This window comes from Fulmarus glacialis, unplaced genomic scaffold, assembly GCF_000690835.1.
Source record: "Fulmarus glacialis isolate BGI_N327 unplaced genomic scaffold, ASM69083v1 scaffold8724, whole genome shotgun sequence".
In the NCBI taxonomy this organism is placed as follows: domain Eukaryota; kingdom Metazoa; phylum Chordata; class Aves; order Procellariiformes; family Procellariidae; genus Fulmarus; species Fulmarus glacialis.
The window spans coordinates 14467-29484 of NW_009206040.1; positions in this window are offsets into that span (position 1 = coordinate 14467).

Sequence of the window (15018 nt, forward strand, 5' to 3'; positions counted from 1 at the left end):
AATCCTTTTTACCACTGTTTTTGGTTTCTGCATGTAGGGAGAGAGACTTGTAAAATTGTAACATTTCATACAGAAATGCCGCCCGATCTTCACCAGCTTCAGAAATCTGACCTTTGCCAATGCTGCAATAAAGTGTTGTAATTTAGAATTGGTGTCTGTCTCTTTACATTGACTTTGTTCTTCTGAAATGATGTTTTGAAGAGTTTGTGGTATATCGGGGCTGTAGCTGGGACAGCGCTTGGTACAAACAACATAAAAATAGATGGCATTTTACCAAAGCAGGAGGATTCCTGCCCCAAGAAACACATTTGAATCACACTTAGTAAATGCAAGATTTTCTTACTGTTTAGCAAGGAATTGTGAAACTGAGATCATCATTTCACATAACATAAGCTGTCGTATGCATTTAATTTAATTTGAGTTGAATTAAGCTGGTTTTGGCTAGATTAATAGTAAGTTCCCTCTCGTAGCTCGTTGCATCGGCATCTCATTCACGCCCTAACATGTGAAAGGGTGAAACGCTGTGCTGGTCCATACATGGACCAACACCAGAGAGAAGAGGAGCAGAACCCCTCTTGGTGACAATTTGCTTGAAAACGTAAGTGAAATTGTGGTCAAATAGCATTTCTGTTGCTGTCACCGGGCAGTCCTGAAATAAAGACAGCAGCCTTCTACTTTGGCTAGTTATACTGCTAGCTCAAGCAGTTACAGTGAATTTTAAAATGCATAAGCTTGGCAGCGATGCTGTGGAGAGAAGTTGTCAAGGTTTTTACAATATACCTACTTAAAGTTACATTCTTTAGTCTCAGAATCGAGCGTTGAGAGTGGAAAAACTGCAAGTGCAGCTTTAGGTCTGCTCCTTTCATTCACGTGCTGTAAGGACAGTCGGGGATTGAGAAGTGCTGGAATGATTACAGCACGTTTTCCCCGAGGATGTCGCTGGCCAGGCTGGTGGTAGACAACTTCCAGTTTGCGGAGCATGGCTAGAAGTTTTTATAACATCACATGTAGATGTGTTTTTCTAGATTTCTGCGGGACTTAGATCTCATTTTGCCAGTATCCGGAATGTGTGCGGTCACCCAAACCCCACCTTTTCCAAAGCGTCTCTGTGCCGTGGCTGTGGGACGCACGTGCCCCATGAGGAGGAGTACGTTGTAGGAAGACCAGGTCTTTGTTTCAAGTCTTGTGTTTGAACAGCCCGTGTGTTTCTTAGATTTCTGTGGGACTTAGATCTCATTTTGTAAGGAGGCCAGTATCCGGAATGTGTGCGGTCACCCAAACCCCACCTTTTCCAAAGCGTCTCTGTGCCGTGGCTGTGGGACGCACGTGCCCCATGAGGAGGAGTACGTTGTAGGAAGACCAGGTCTTTGTTTCAAGTCTTGTGTTTGAACAGCCCGTGTGTTTCTTTTCATATCATTTTTTTCCCACATACAATTTGTGGGTGCATTTATTAATGAAATTTGTAACTCTGAGCTCCTCCAGGAATGTCTTCTACAGCAATATGACCATATCCATTGGTCAAATCTAATTCCCACTCCCTGATGAAAAATGCCTACCAATTCCTAATAGCAAATTAAGCATCTAATTGTGGTTCAAACTAAAGTCAACTTCCTTTTCTCAACATGCTGCGTAGTTTCAAAGGCATTTGGTTTATCGAAATTGAATAACTGCATAAAAATAAAACGTGAATTCACATTAGCTTTGTTTTGTATCTGTCAATCTAATGCCTTGGATGGAATTTGGATCAATGGAAATATTCTTATGAAACTATTTGCTGAAAATAGTTTGGGGTCAGCTGGAGCTTTCCCTTACTTCAGGCTGACATCAATTGGTGAAACCTTTTGAAGTTTAATTTTAAAATAAACTCTTCTGAAGTTCTCATGAATAAAAATCTCATGTCAAAAATCATGATGAGTGAAACCATCAGGGTTGAACACAAGCAGCGAAAAAAAAAATGTTTGGATCCTATTTATTCTTTGCTTTTCCTTTTGGATCCTATTTATTCTTTCCTTTTCCATTTGCTAGACCCGGTGGTGCGGCTGGATGCTGTCCCGCTGCTTCCAGAGCAGTTTTGCCATCTGATTCACGTACAATTTGTTGCCGTAGGGATTGCACGGCTTCCTTTCATTTTACGTCATTAGAATGGCTTGTCTTCCTTTAATAAATATTTAATTAAAATGGTCAGGTGAGCAGCCTGGTTTTGATACAGGAACAGGGGAATAACCTGTCTTTTGATCATTGCTTGTCTGTTATCTATGAATATTGCTGCTTTATCCAGGTTACAGGATGTTTATTTTAATTAATGAAGTTATGTCTAATATCGTTGCTCCTCTTTTCCTACAGTACAGTGACCCGCAGGGGCGACGGGTCACTGGGGAAATCATGCCGAACTCAAGCTGTGGCATCCTTTGATGGGAGACAGGATGTTCCTCCTCAAGGGATGCTAGTCAACGGTGCTCTTGCAAAGACTATTTCTAAAGCCGCGTTCCCGAACACACGTGGAAGTAGTTAAATCAGAAAAATGTACGTAGATGAAGGAGAAATTGTTTCACGTCCTTGATTGCGTAAAAGATTTCTGTTATCTTATCGTTCTCTGGAAAGAATTTGGACTCGACTCAGGTCCAGGCATTTGGAGTTGCGTCTTCACTGATGTGAGGCTCGTTGAGCTGGCTTGCTGACAACCAGAAAATGTGTTGCATGATTGTACTCAACGATATTTTTGCCTTAATTTTTGATGGTAATCTCTCTTCCAGCATCTCTCAAGCCCCTAAAACTCAAGACAGGGACTGGGGGAATGAAGTCCGTGTTCCCGCCCCCCCCGCCCCCGCCCTTGTAGGAGATCAGGAACCTAAGGAAGGACCTGAGGAACCTAAACATATGTAAGTCCATGGGACCTGGTGAGGTGCACCCTAGGCTGGAACACCTCTCCTGTGAAGAAAGGCTGAGAGAGTTGGTTCAGCCTGGAGAAGAGAAGGCTCCAGGGAGACCTTATTGCAGCCTTTCAGTACTTAAAGGGGGCTTATAAGAAGGTGGGGACAGACTTTTTACCAGGGCCTGTAGTGACAGGACAAGGGGCAACAGTTTTAAACTGAAAGAGGGTGGGTTTAGGTTGGACATAGGGAAGAAATTCTTTACAATGAGGGTGGTGAGACACTGGAACAGGTTGCCCGGAGAAGCTGTGGATGTGCCATCATTGGAAGTGTTCAAGGCCAGGTTGGACGGGGCTTTGAGCAACCTGGTCTAGTGGAAGGTGTCCCTGCCCATGGCAGGGGGTTGGACTACATGATCTTTAAGGTCCCTTCCAACCCAAACCATTCTGTGATTTCGTGATTTATGGCACATCACTTGAAAGCCTGTTTGAGCTGAGGTGCTGTTAGTCCTTCTCCGGGATGGAGCCAAGGTGGCTGGGAAGCTCCGCAATCGGGAAGTGCCAGGTTCGCCCGGGAATGTCAACACTTACAGGCCTTGAACACTTACAACACCTTGAACTCCAGCTGGCGGTATCGGCTGGCTTTTTTTGCCCAGCCAATGCTGTAATGGGATAAAATTTTAAAAATGGTATAATTTTTTTTTATGAATTATTTATGGTTTTTTTTTTTTATGAATTGCTGAGTTTTCAGACTTGTTCTAATTTTATTAACTTCCCAAGCCCTCAGAGCAGTAAGTCAGTTCTGCTGTTTGTGTTACGGAGATAAAAATATATGCAAACACATCAATGCACATACACCGCGGCACACACGCATAATGTAATTTTATGTATATTAAGGCTTAGAAAACCACCTCCGTATTGTGGAGAGTGCCTGATTTGCTCAAGTTTTCAGGATTTCTTTGTTCGCCCTTCCCGGTGAAGCAGTAATGGTGTGCTTGGCAGGGCGGCACGGTGAGAGCTGCGAGGAGTTACCGTGTTCGGCTCCGGCAGTTTGCTGACGCAGCCATCTCTTTACTTTACATGGGAACGCATTTGACTTAAGCAAATGCGGTGCCGTTGCAAAGTGCTGACTTGGGGAAATAACCCAGGACGGGCTTCGCGGGCTGGCAGCGCGGCTTTTCCCAGCCCGTCCAACCCGATCAGCATCAGAACGGCCGCGGCCAAGGGCGAGCAATTAATAGCCCGTGCACGTTCGACCTGAACGACCTCCGAGGCGGCGTTCGCGGGCCTGGCAGCAGTGTCAGCACTGGGGGAGGCACCGCGCTGACCCAGCACGGACGCTGAGCCGCTATCGGCTACGTGCTCGTTATCGAAATGGTCATTGCGCTTTTCTGTCGGGAGGTATAAATGAAGGTAGATAAATGAAAAAGCAAGTATACAAACTTGCTAATTACTACTGTCCCCCAAAAGTGGTACTGTAGTATTAAGGCCACATATCCCAGCTAGGTGAGTGAATATTTTCAGAATAAACACAGTAATAATAATAATACCATAAGCCTGCTGTTGCCCCCTGATAAATATATTTTTTTCCCTTTTTTTTTCCCCTTTTCTTTGGAGCATCGTAACTCGTTTTTTCCACACTGAGGTTTTTCCTTGGCCACATGCTGTTCTGCCCTGCTGAAGATGCTCGTCGCAGATGACACTTCGCTGTCTCTTCTCAGAACTCAACTATAAATAGTTTTTTTCCAACCACTCCTAAGGAGATCCAGGCATATTGGGAGTAGGAAACTATTTGGGCAAGAATCAAACAAGTGAGTAAATGTCAAAACATTTACTTGTATTGTTTGAATTACAAACTTTGCTTTTAAGTTATTATTGTCAGGGTACAATTGTGCCATTAAAACACTTAGAGTTTATGATCGTTGTGAGAAGAACAGTGTTTTGTTAAAAAGACTCCTTCCTTCCTTCCTTCCTTCCTTCCTTCCCTCCATTGCCTGGATCCAAGCAAATAAAAAAATAGTTGAGACACTTAAAAAGGAGGAAGAAATTTAGCCTTTGCTGATGTTTATTTGTTCTTTGGCATTTACCTGCAGGAAAACAGTTTCTGTTGTGCATGGGGAGCGACCTTTTCTGCTGGAAACAAGTCATAGTTGGCAGCCCAAGAGCTTGAAAACTTTGTTGCGTTTACTCCTTAACTAGTTTTTTTTTGTAATTTTTTGGTAGTACCTCAGGGTTGCCTTGGTAAGGACACCCCCGTCGCGCTCTCATTAAGGTGCTTCACAGCCCTAACGCTCACGAGCGGGACCTGGGAAGCGATCTTGGATGCTGGTGATGCTCTTCTCCACTAAAGTACCAGGCAGCTCTGGAGCCGGCGGCGCGATGAGAAAGCCAGCGGGTGTCTATATTTTGGGCCGCATGATTGTGGTACGTACCTGGCTGCATGCTCTGTTCCATCCGTTTGATGTAAGTTATTGAAGTTCTGGGAAAAATACTAACTGTGAGTTTATCTACGTGGTGTGAAGTCCTTGGGGCTACATTTGTCCCCAAGAAATACCACCACTCGCCCGCTCTTCATAAATTATCCAATGCTTTAAGGCTGGTTACATCACTCAGCTCTGTTTGCAGAAAATACTCGTAGCCAGTTCTCCCCTTGCCACTGGAGCCCCCTTGATAACGCAGCGATGATTTTTGTGGCAGCTTGTCCTAGTGGACTGTCGCTTCTCTGCGTGGCCAAGTGCCGTTCCAGCGTGCCGAATGCATTTTTATCACTCACTTTCCAGGCACTACTATCTTTGCATCTAAGCAGCTGTATGGCTACACCTGTCAGCGCTGCCTGGTCCTAGGCAAGCTCCATCTCACCTGATGGTTGTTCGGCCATCCCCGCTCCTCTGTCAGTGTCGGCATCCTGCAGTGATACGGGTGAGGAGCCTCTTTTCAGGTTAGAGCTTGTTGTAGGAGTTTGTATCTATCATCTTATTTATTTATTTCAGACTGCAAATTTTCCTCCCAGACACTGGAATTTGAGCTCTATGCGCATGAGGAGACTCCCCCTGTGTACTGCTCTTCCTTAAAATAGGAATTCGAACTGGAAGAAGACCTTAAAATGCAGAAAGCTCCATGGAAGCACCACCAAAGGTGGTGTGACCAGTCAGGGAGTGATGCTGTAAAGAGTGATGTTGTGTCCTGCTGGTTCCACTAAAAAAAAAAAAAGCTCTCTGGTACCCATAAAACCTCATATAGATGCAAAATTGCTCAGGTGCTACTTCTTGCCTCTAACGGGTGCCTGTGTGAAATTGGCTGAGATGTCTACACTGTGTGCGAGGCATCGAAGTCCTGCTACAGTTGGTGGAGATGGGATCAGTGAAGCCTCAGCAGCTACGAGGTGTCTCCTTTAGGGTGAGTTCAGCCACTGCCCAGGTGTCACGGGTGACATCTCCCTTGCAATGGCGGGAGCCAGGTGTCCCACGTGTGCATAGCCGCCAAAATTCGGGTGCCTCCGTCTGGAGCTGAATCCTGTAGGTGCCTGAGGCTATTAGAGGTGTTACCCAAGGCATCTGTGTGTGACCGGCACATACGATATGGGGTAGACCTGTGTCCTTCTCCAGTGGTAGCAGAGGCTCAGACACGGTATGCTAGGGCATGAAACGTCTCTAAATACGCGTGAGCAAACAATTTGGGTTGCTCTGACTGCAGTCAGCTCACTGCGGAAGAATAAACGCTGGAACAGTGTTAATGAGAGACTTAATTTTGCTAGCATTACTGTCAGCTCTGCCCCCCCTGCAAACAGGGAAAAGCCCATGCAAGTACAGGAGTTGGGGATACCCAAAGGGCCTGCTCTTTTCCACTTGCTGGTCCTACCTCCTAGGGCTTGTAGCTACCAATCAGTCCCTTAAAAGTCTCTTCTCTGGTTAATTCGGTTAAATCAAATCAAATCAACCCCATGTTGGAGATAGACATTAATTTCTGAATTCTTGGGTTACTTCTTGGGCAGCTCCTGGGTGAAAACAGCAATGCTGTGAAAGAGCAGTGACTGACCGACTGTGACCACCTCTCCTGAGCCAGAGGATGCCTCAAGGGAGCCGGCTTCAGAAACCCTTCCACACCCACGGGGCCAGGATGTCACACTCGCTGCGTGCGCCTGGCGGCGGGGCCACCACTTGTCCTTGGTTGCTTCTCTTAGGGAAAGGATTGCTGGAAGCCCCCTCCAGCTGTCAAGGGAAGCCCATGTCTGCTCTACAAGGAGAGCTGTTCCCAGCTGCGCAGCTGCCGTGTATCTCAGTGTCACTGTCCAGCTGAGCTGGTTGTCCTCCTTGCTGTGCCAGAATCCAATTTTTTGAATTATATATATTATATATATGCACACATAAGTAAAGATAAGATGTTCTCTCCTGGGAAGCAAGACTTGAATGCATCAGTAAGGCTTTCATAACCCACCTGAAGAGATGTTTGTTTGGCGTCTCTTTTGTATTAATCCAGTAAGCGATTACTAAATTGATGCGAGTTACTGGAAGTTGCATCCCTGGAAGGGTGGAAATGAAGCCCAGGTAACAAAGTAGTGAGAGGGATCTCGAAGGCAACTTTGGCTTTTCTTTTCTTTGCTGGTGGTGCTCCAGCTTCCTCCTCGGACTCGTGGCAGGATGAGCCCTCTCCTGGGAGGAAAACCGGGCGGTCAGCCTGGTCAGGGAGGATCAGTCTGCTTCTCTCTGGTAATTCAGCCAAGCTCTTCCAGGAAGATGCCGGTTCGTCATCCCTCCTGCGGCAGCCTTTCTCTTCCAGTGGAAAGATGGATGCAACAGCAGGACTTAAACAAACTCTCCCTTTTTTATTGTTATGCCTGAGAGGCATAATTGTTTGTGGTTTATTATTCAGGTTGGTCCCAAATCCCACGCCCAATGAAAGTAGGGGTTTATTACTAGTTGTGAATCTTAGCTAATGTAAAATTGAACCAGTTTTTTGTTTCAAAGAAATGATTGCTGCTGCCTGCAGGGTGACATGCCATGGAGGAAACTCTCTGCTCTTGGCGGGGCTGGTGCAGAGCTCGGGGGTTTATTATAGGACGTAGCAGGAACCGCCGTGCTGGAAAACCCATGCCATATATAAAAACAAAAACTAATCAGGCAAGCTAAATCCATTTGGAGGCAGGAAATGGTCCACAGTAATGAAGTTTGTGTCATGAAGCCTGAAGACCCTGTTGATCCTCTACACTTGTGCTGGCTTGTATATTGGAAATAGAAATGTGTTTAAATATGAAGAAATAATCTCCCTCCTGCAGTGACGGCTTGTATGAATGCTCTTTTCCTCTGGTGTCATTCCACCCTCTGAGCATCTGTACAATGGGTGGCTTAACTTTGTTAATCAGAGTATGGACAACTCATTGCACACGTGAGTCTAAGCTTCCAGGCTGCTGGTTTTTTTTCTCCTGGCCTGGCAAGTAAATGCTCCCAAAGCAGTAGGTGTGGTGGTGGGAGAGGAAGGGTGATTCAGGATTAGTGCGTAAGTCTGGGAACCAGAAGGTCAAGCTCATCTCTGCTCCTTTTTTCTTGGCTTACCATCACTGCCCTCATTTCCCAGCTGGGAAACACAGCTCTTGCCCTTCCTCACGAGGATGGATAAGCAGGCAGATAAAAAATTACACAATTTTCTGATGCTTACAATAGTAAAAGCCCAAAGAGTAGAGAGATTCTGCTGAAATTATGGGAAAAAATACATCATGAACGGTTGATGGTGAATTTGACCTCCCCTGACGAAATGAGTGGTCCCGTTATAACAGAGATCTCTGAGGCTGAATCAGAGAGAGAAGTGACTTGCACAGGAAGCCACTGTCAGTGAAAAGAGCGGAGTGCTGTGATAGCTGCTGTTAAGCACCAGTGTGCGCTGTGCCCAGCAAGAGCGGGGGTCGCGGGGGTCTCGAGGGCCCCGTGCAGCTTGGTGCTGGCTCTCCAAGTTCATGAAGGATGCTTGCACCCTGCCACGCAGCCGCATTGAGCTCTATAAGGCTTCAGCGTCGCTCCTGGGCTGAACAAGCCACAGCTCAAGAAGATGGGACCTGCCCTAGGGTCTGTGTTGGGCTTTGTCAGGGAGCACAGCGACACTGGGAGGTGGCTGTGCGCTTACTGGGAGAGCTCGGACAGGGGATCGGTGGGGACACTGTACTGGGTGCAGTGATCGCAAGTGAAGGTACTAAAGCGAATAGCTACAATGATGGACCTCAGGCAGCAGCTTGACAGAGTCCTTGGCTGGCTATAGCACAGGGACATGGGGGATGTTCAATCTCACAGGCTTTGGAAATTGGAGCTCAATGATGGGGGGGGAAAAAAACCCAAACCCCAAAAAACTTGGGCTTTGTTTGTCCCTCAGGTGAGGACACTAAAACAGCTGCATTTCTTTGTGATACAGAGACACCCATCTGAGAAGAAAACAATGGTCCCAGGATAACAGTGCCTGAGCAGCTCTGGGGAACCTCTTGGAATTAGTTTGCAATTCCTGGGGCTCTGTGAAACATTCATTAAAGCTCAGGGGCAGGTGCAAAGACTGGTGAACAAAAGACAAATTGAAGCTGAGTTACTCTTTCAAGCCTGCCAGCTAGTTTCTCTACTGTTCCTCACACCTAAAAGGAAGGTGTGAAGCCTCTTCTGGTTTTCTTTACTTTGCTGGTTGCAAGTAGCAGGAGGTAATTATGACCCAGTGGAAAAATCCAAAGGCTGAGAAGTAATGGCTAGCCCTATTAACAAAAATAATCTTTCCTTGCAGATCCCTGGAGGCAAGAACGCATCTGACCCGTCAGTGAAGTAGTCGAGGATGCACCAACAACTTTTCAAGGAAGGCATTTCCTAATTTGGGAGGGGTCACCTTGCATGGGAAGAGAAAGCCCTGTTCTGAGGGGGAAAAAAAAAGACCAAACAAAAAAAACCAACATGCAAGAGAAGGGTGTGTTCACTTAGAAGGGTTTGGCTCCATCCAGTCTAAGGACCCTCCTTACCTCAGGGGAAAAGATATTTATAGCTTGGGAGTCAACACCATGATGAAGACTCCTTTGCCTCTACATGATGGAGGGAGTATCTGAAAACAAGACCCTGTGCAGGTGGAGGATTGCATGTAAGAAGTGATGAATTAAAGGCTTCCTCTTGTCTAAGATCATGTCTAAGGGAGCAGCCCTATCTCCATACACATCTGTTTTAAAATCACTTTGCTAAACTCAGTTACTAGTGCCAGTACATGAGCTTATGCTGGTATAGCTTGTTCTGAGGAGTTAACAGGAATAAGTATAGGACAAAATTACGTACAAAATAGCTATCTGTCTAACGTAGCTCACTGTTGAGCTACTGGCCAAGCAATGCTAAATGAACGGCTAAGGGGATGGCCAAACTGCCTCACCATGCAGGCAGGGGCCATGCTCCTCTCTTGCTGGGCTGAGCAGTCACGCCACTGCCTTCCTGCTCCAAGGCTCCTCCTCCCCTGCCTCTGCCGTCATCGCTGCAGTCGTGCAACCTCTTAACACAGGCCCCAAGATACCACCCAAACCATCCGCTGCATGACCATGTTGCCAACATGGCTGCAGCCGGTGCTATTCCAGCATGGATGTAAGCTCATAACTTTTCCAAAGTATTAAAAGTAGACTGGTAGATGAAGCCATGCCAACTTGCTGTCAGATTCTTAGAGCAAAAGAAAGGTTAGAGGGTAACATTTAGGGGTAAATGTGTTTAAGTAAAATATGTTAAAGTAAGATAAACAGATTTTCAAGTTTTTCCACTCACTTCACATTCACCCCCCCTATCTTTCAGTGCTGACCTATTAAAGACATCAAACAACTTGCATAGGGTCCAAGTCATCAAGAACAAGTTAGCTGGAGTCGTGGGCGCTGTAGGGGTAGGGGATACACCTGAAAACTCAACCATCAGGACTTGGCTTTGTAGCTGCCTCCAGAGCAGCCTGAGCAATCCCACACCGTCACTACGCTCACCACTGCTTTTGAGCTGCCCTACACCAGCCTCCCCCTCTGCCAGGAATAATGACGACCAACCAGCCAGCTAAAGAATGTGTTCTGTAATTTTCACCTTGGTGGGTTCAGTTACAAAACAGTTTGAGTTCATTCAGGAGCACTGTAAATTACAGTCCTTCTGTTTGTGCCTCCAGCAGTACAGAAAACTAGCCCGAGTTGCTGAGCTAAAACTATTATCTACCTTTAGCCTTATGCCTTCTCTGATCAGTTATGGATAACGCTTTCTGAAGCTGTTTATTTTTAAGGGAGAAGCCAAATTTGTGTGTGTATAAAACATGCACAGAAGGAGTCAAAACATCAAAAGCTTATTCCCAAAGCTGCAGCCACTTGAAAGGCTGACAGTAACTGGGCAGCTGTGTGAAGTTTTACCCTACAGCAAAGGTGAGGCACTGTAACTTAGTTTAAGTTTCATTATAGAGTGAGCCAAGTTAAATTCTCTCACACTGGCTCCAGGCTGGAGCTGGACACAGTTATGAGAGGCCACCTGCCCTGTCCTGGCTGAGACATGTGCCCAAGCCCTGAGGCAGCCCTGGAAAACTTAAGGACAGGCTGCTAGACCTGCTGATGCTTTTTGGCTACCACCAACATCCTACCTGGGGGATAAAAAAGTAGCTCAAGCAACTGGGAGTTAATTTTTTTGTAGAGTGATTTCCACTCTATCTGTTATGATACATGATATTTGGACAAATGCTCAACACTACCTGTATATAAAAAAAAAAATCCATCTTCAAAACAGTAGAATTGTTTCAAGGGTTCCTCCCAGGTACAAGCTGGGGTGGTAGTGCTACCCTCCAGCCTCCTACTCAGGGCAGCCTGCAGGAAGAACTGGGGGCTGAAGCCCCTGAATCCAGTCCTTACCCTAGGGAGTCTGAGTAAAAAGCAGCCACTTATTCCTGAGCATCTGTTCTTCTGAGGGTTTTGTCATCGTTGTTATTAAGTCAAAGCTTGTTAGTTTTGGCTCTAAACCATTCCCTCCTTGAAGCGGGACAAGTCTCAGCACAAGATGATTTAGCCACCACCTCAGCTATGTAGCATTTCATTAGGAAACCTTCATCTCTATACTCTACTTAGCAGCAGTAACTCTAATAACGCATGCCAGAGTAAGCACTAATTCTTGGTTGGAAGTATCTTAGCAGTGTTGATGTGCAAGTATCCAAACAAAAGACAGAAAGGCAGCAAACACATGCACATGCTCAGAAGGGATGGGTAGGAATATTCTCTATTTGTCCTGTGCAACAAGAAGGACTTCTACCCTCAGCAGGATGACACTCACTTATGGCGAGTTCACCGTAAGTATCACATTCACCCATGGAAGGCAGCCATGGAAACACAAAGATGAGTTACTATTCATTCATGTATACAATATTTCTCTTGGAAAATTCATTTTAATATTGCAAAACAGTGGGAGAGGGAGGCTTTTGCCTACTTCAAACACTGTTCAGGATGAACTTCGTTCCTGCAAGGACCCTGGTCACAGCTACTGAAGCCCAGCAGTGAGAATACACATCTCTTGACAGAAGACAGACATAATCCTCCTTTTTTTTTTTTTCCTCCTTCACTCATGGTGTGACAGGATTTGATCCACAGTTGCAAAAAGAAAAGTTATTAAATTGACATTAGTCATTAAAAAAAGTCACTTCCCTCCTCCAAGAAAGATGCATGCTACTGGGTGACAAAGAACAAAATTCTACCTCCCGTCAGCCATTGTTTCATTGGTTTTATCCCAGTTTAATAGATGATTTATCAGATTTGTGCAAGACAGTTACCTCTAACACAACGGAGAAAAAAAATAAAATCACAGCAACATATACACACAAAACAAGATACACAAAATAGAGCTAAATTTATATACAGGTTATTAGCAGCTAGACTCTTAACTTCATTTAGTACATGGCTTTACTTACTACAGTTTTAGGCACAGAGAAGAATTTACCACTAGGATATTTGCTATAATGAAGGGCCACAATGAATACCTCGTTCCAAGTCCTCACTGGGCAGAAAATGGTTTATCTAATGAAGATCTAACTCTCACTTCCCACCGGTTGAGGATGCAGCCCTGCACAAAGGATGAAAGAATATGATCCAGCTAATTCAGCATACTGCAACTTTATACTTTAGATATTAAACATGTAATTTTTTTTTTTTTTAAATAGGGTTGTTACAGAGTTATTGAATAGGACTGAATTTCAATGAAACAATTCAGGGTTTTTCTCCCCTGTTTGCTTAGCATGGACTCGCAGCTGTAAACAGCTCAAAGAAGAGCTCGCAAGAAATGATTAGATGTGAAGATTGCTTTGTACGCACTTCACATTTATAATGAGGAATTTGCTGTAACAGGATTTAAAAGCACAAAGGTCATGAAACATTTAAATTTACTTAGGAGGTTATGTTAATAAATTACGATGCATCATCCACATGTAGGACTCCACTCCAGGCTGCACTGAAGCAGGTGCTTGGATGTATTTTATGTGCTTCCTTGTCTTTCTGATTTAGAACTATAGACTCAGAGCCCAGCAAAATTAAGTACGTGCTTTACTTGCAGCATACAAGCACCCTTGTTTGTTTCAGCAGCACTTCTCACATTTGATTATGCATGCGTAAGTCCTTTGCCAGACTGAGGAATGGCCACATATTTTAATTACTGATTGCTTATGTATAGTATGCCTGTCACAATGAGGAACGTGATCACTTACCCAGTGAAAAGGCTGAAAAGAATAACTACATAACAGAACCAGCCAGATACCCTAACAACACAATTAAAAATTTAAGCAGCAAGCAGATAATTTAAAAACAAAAAAAACCAACAATCACAAACCAAAAAAAAAAAAACCCCAAACCAACAAAAAACTTTAACTTACGAGACAGGTTGAGAATGACGCAAAGATTTTTCCTTCATGACAGCTTCATTTACAAGTACAGCTCAGCAAGTTTGAAATAGTTTATCACAAGAACTACAAACTTGTTTATCACAGTTATGTCAGTGCTCCTTGCTGAAGGGTGTGTCAGTTTCTATTATAGCCGCTCCCCTCCTCTTCTCCAAGGTTTATTACTCAGCTTCTTGGGACAAAGAGGGGGTTACTTGAGGCTTTACAAAGTGCAGAGAATAAGTGAACATGCAGGAACAACAATGAGAAATTTAGAGGGTCTGGAGTTTGGCATTTGATTCTAAAATGGCTATTCCGGATGTTTTCAGGTGTACAAAAAGGGAAGGGAGTTTTAATGTGGAAGAGCAGCTTTTCCATATTTAAAAAAAAAATCATACCAACACACAAATATATTTTGGGACCATCTTTAAAAGCATGTCTATTGAACAAAGGCAAAATATGCCAACTTGGACCATTCAGGAGCGATGTGCTCTTACATACAGCTCTCTCCTGTAACTCCACTTACCCTGCAAGAATTTTGGCTCTAACTTCTGTTATGCATTGGCAGGGCAGAATCAAATAAGGCTGTGAACAGAGGATTATTAGGGCTGTCAAACTACAGGAAGTTCAAACGACAGTTTTTAGAAGTAACAGAACTTACAACTATTCAATGTAGTACAGCTATTGTCCAAAAAGTAACAGTTTCTTCAAGGGAACCCTAACGTAAAAGATTAGACTTTTGACATAAGGTTCTCGCATTTGGTACAAAGTTAACTTGTTCCTATGGCTTCTCTGCTATAAGATCATCACTGGTACAGAACAGTTGGGTTCACAGATTGTCAGGAGACTCTTTGGCTGTCAGTGCGAAAACCGGGGCATGGTGCATATCCTTGAGGCTTATCTGGTGCCTTTCACTGGACACGTAGTTGTTAGTTGCTAGAGCATGACCAAGAAGCAGGTGGCTGGGAAGAAAGGCAAGACTTCAAGCGAAGCAGCAGAGTGATGCAGTCACCCACTCAAAGCCTGGGCCGCTCTGTCGAGGAAAAGGTCAGAACAGAAACCACCCTCTGTACAGTCTTGAGTCAAGTGGGCACAGAGCAAGGAAGCAGAAGACTCACACTACTGGTAAGGAACGAAGCCAAGCCAGATAATATAGACCACAAAAAGTCATGGAAGTGTGTCACGCTGATCAGAAATTTCAGTTTTGACATTATCTTGAGCTCCCACAAACAGACATACACATGTGGGCAAGACAAACAGAACTCTCGTTTTTGGCTTCAAAAAGA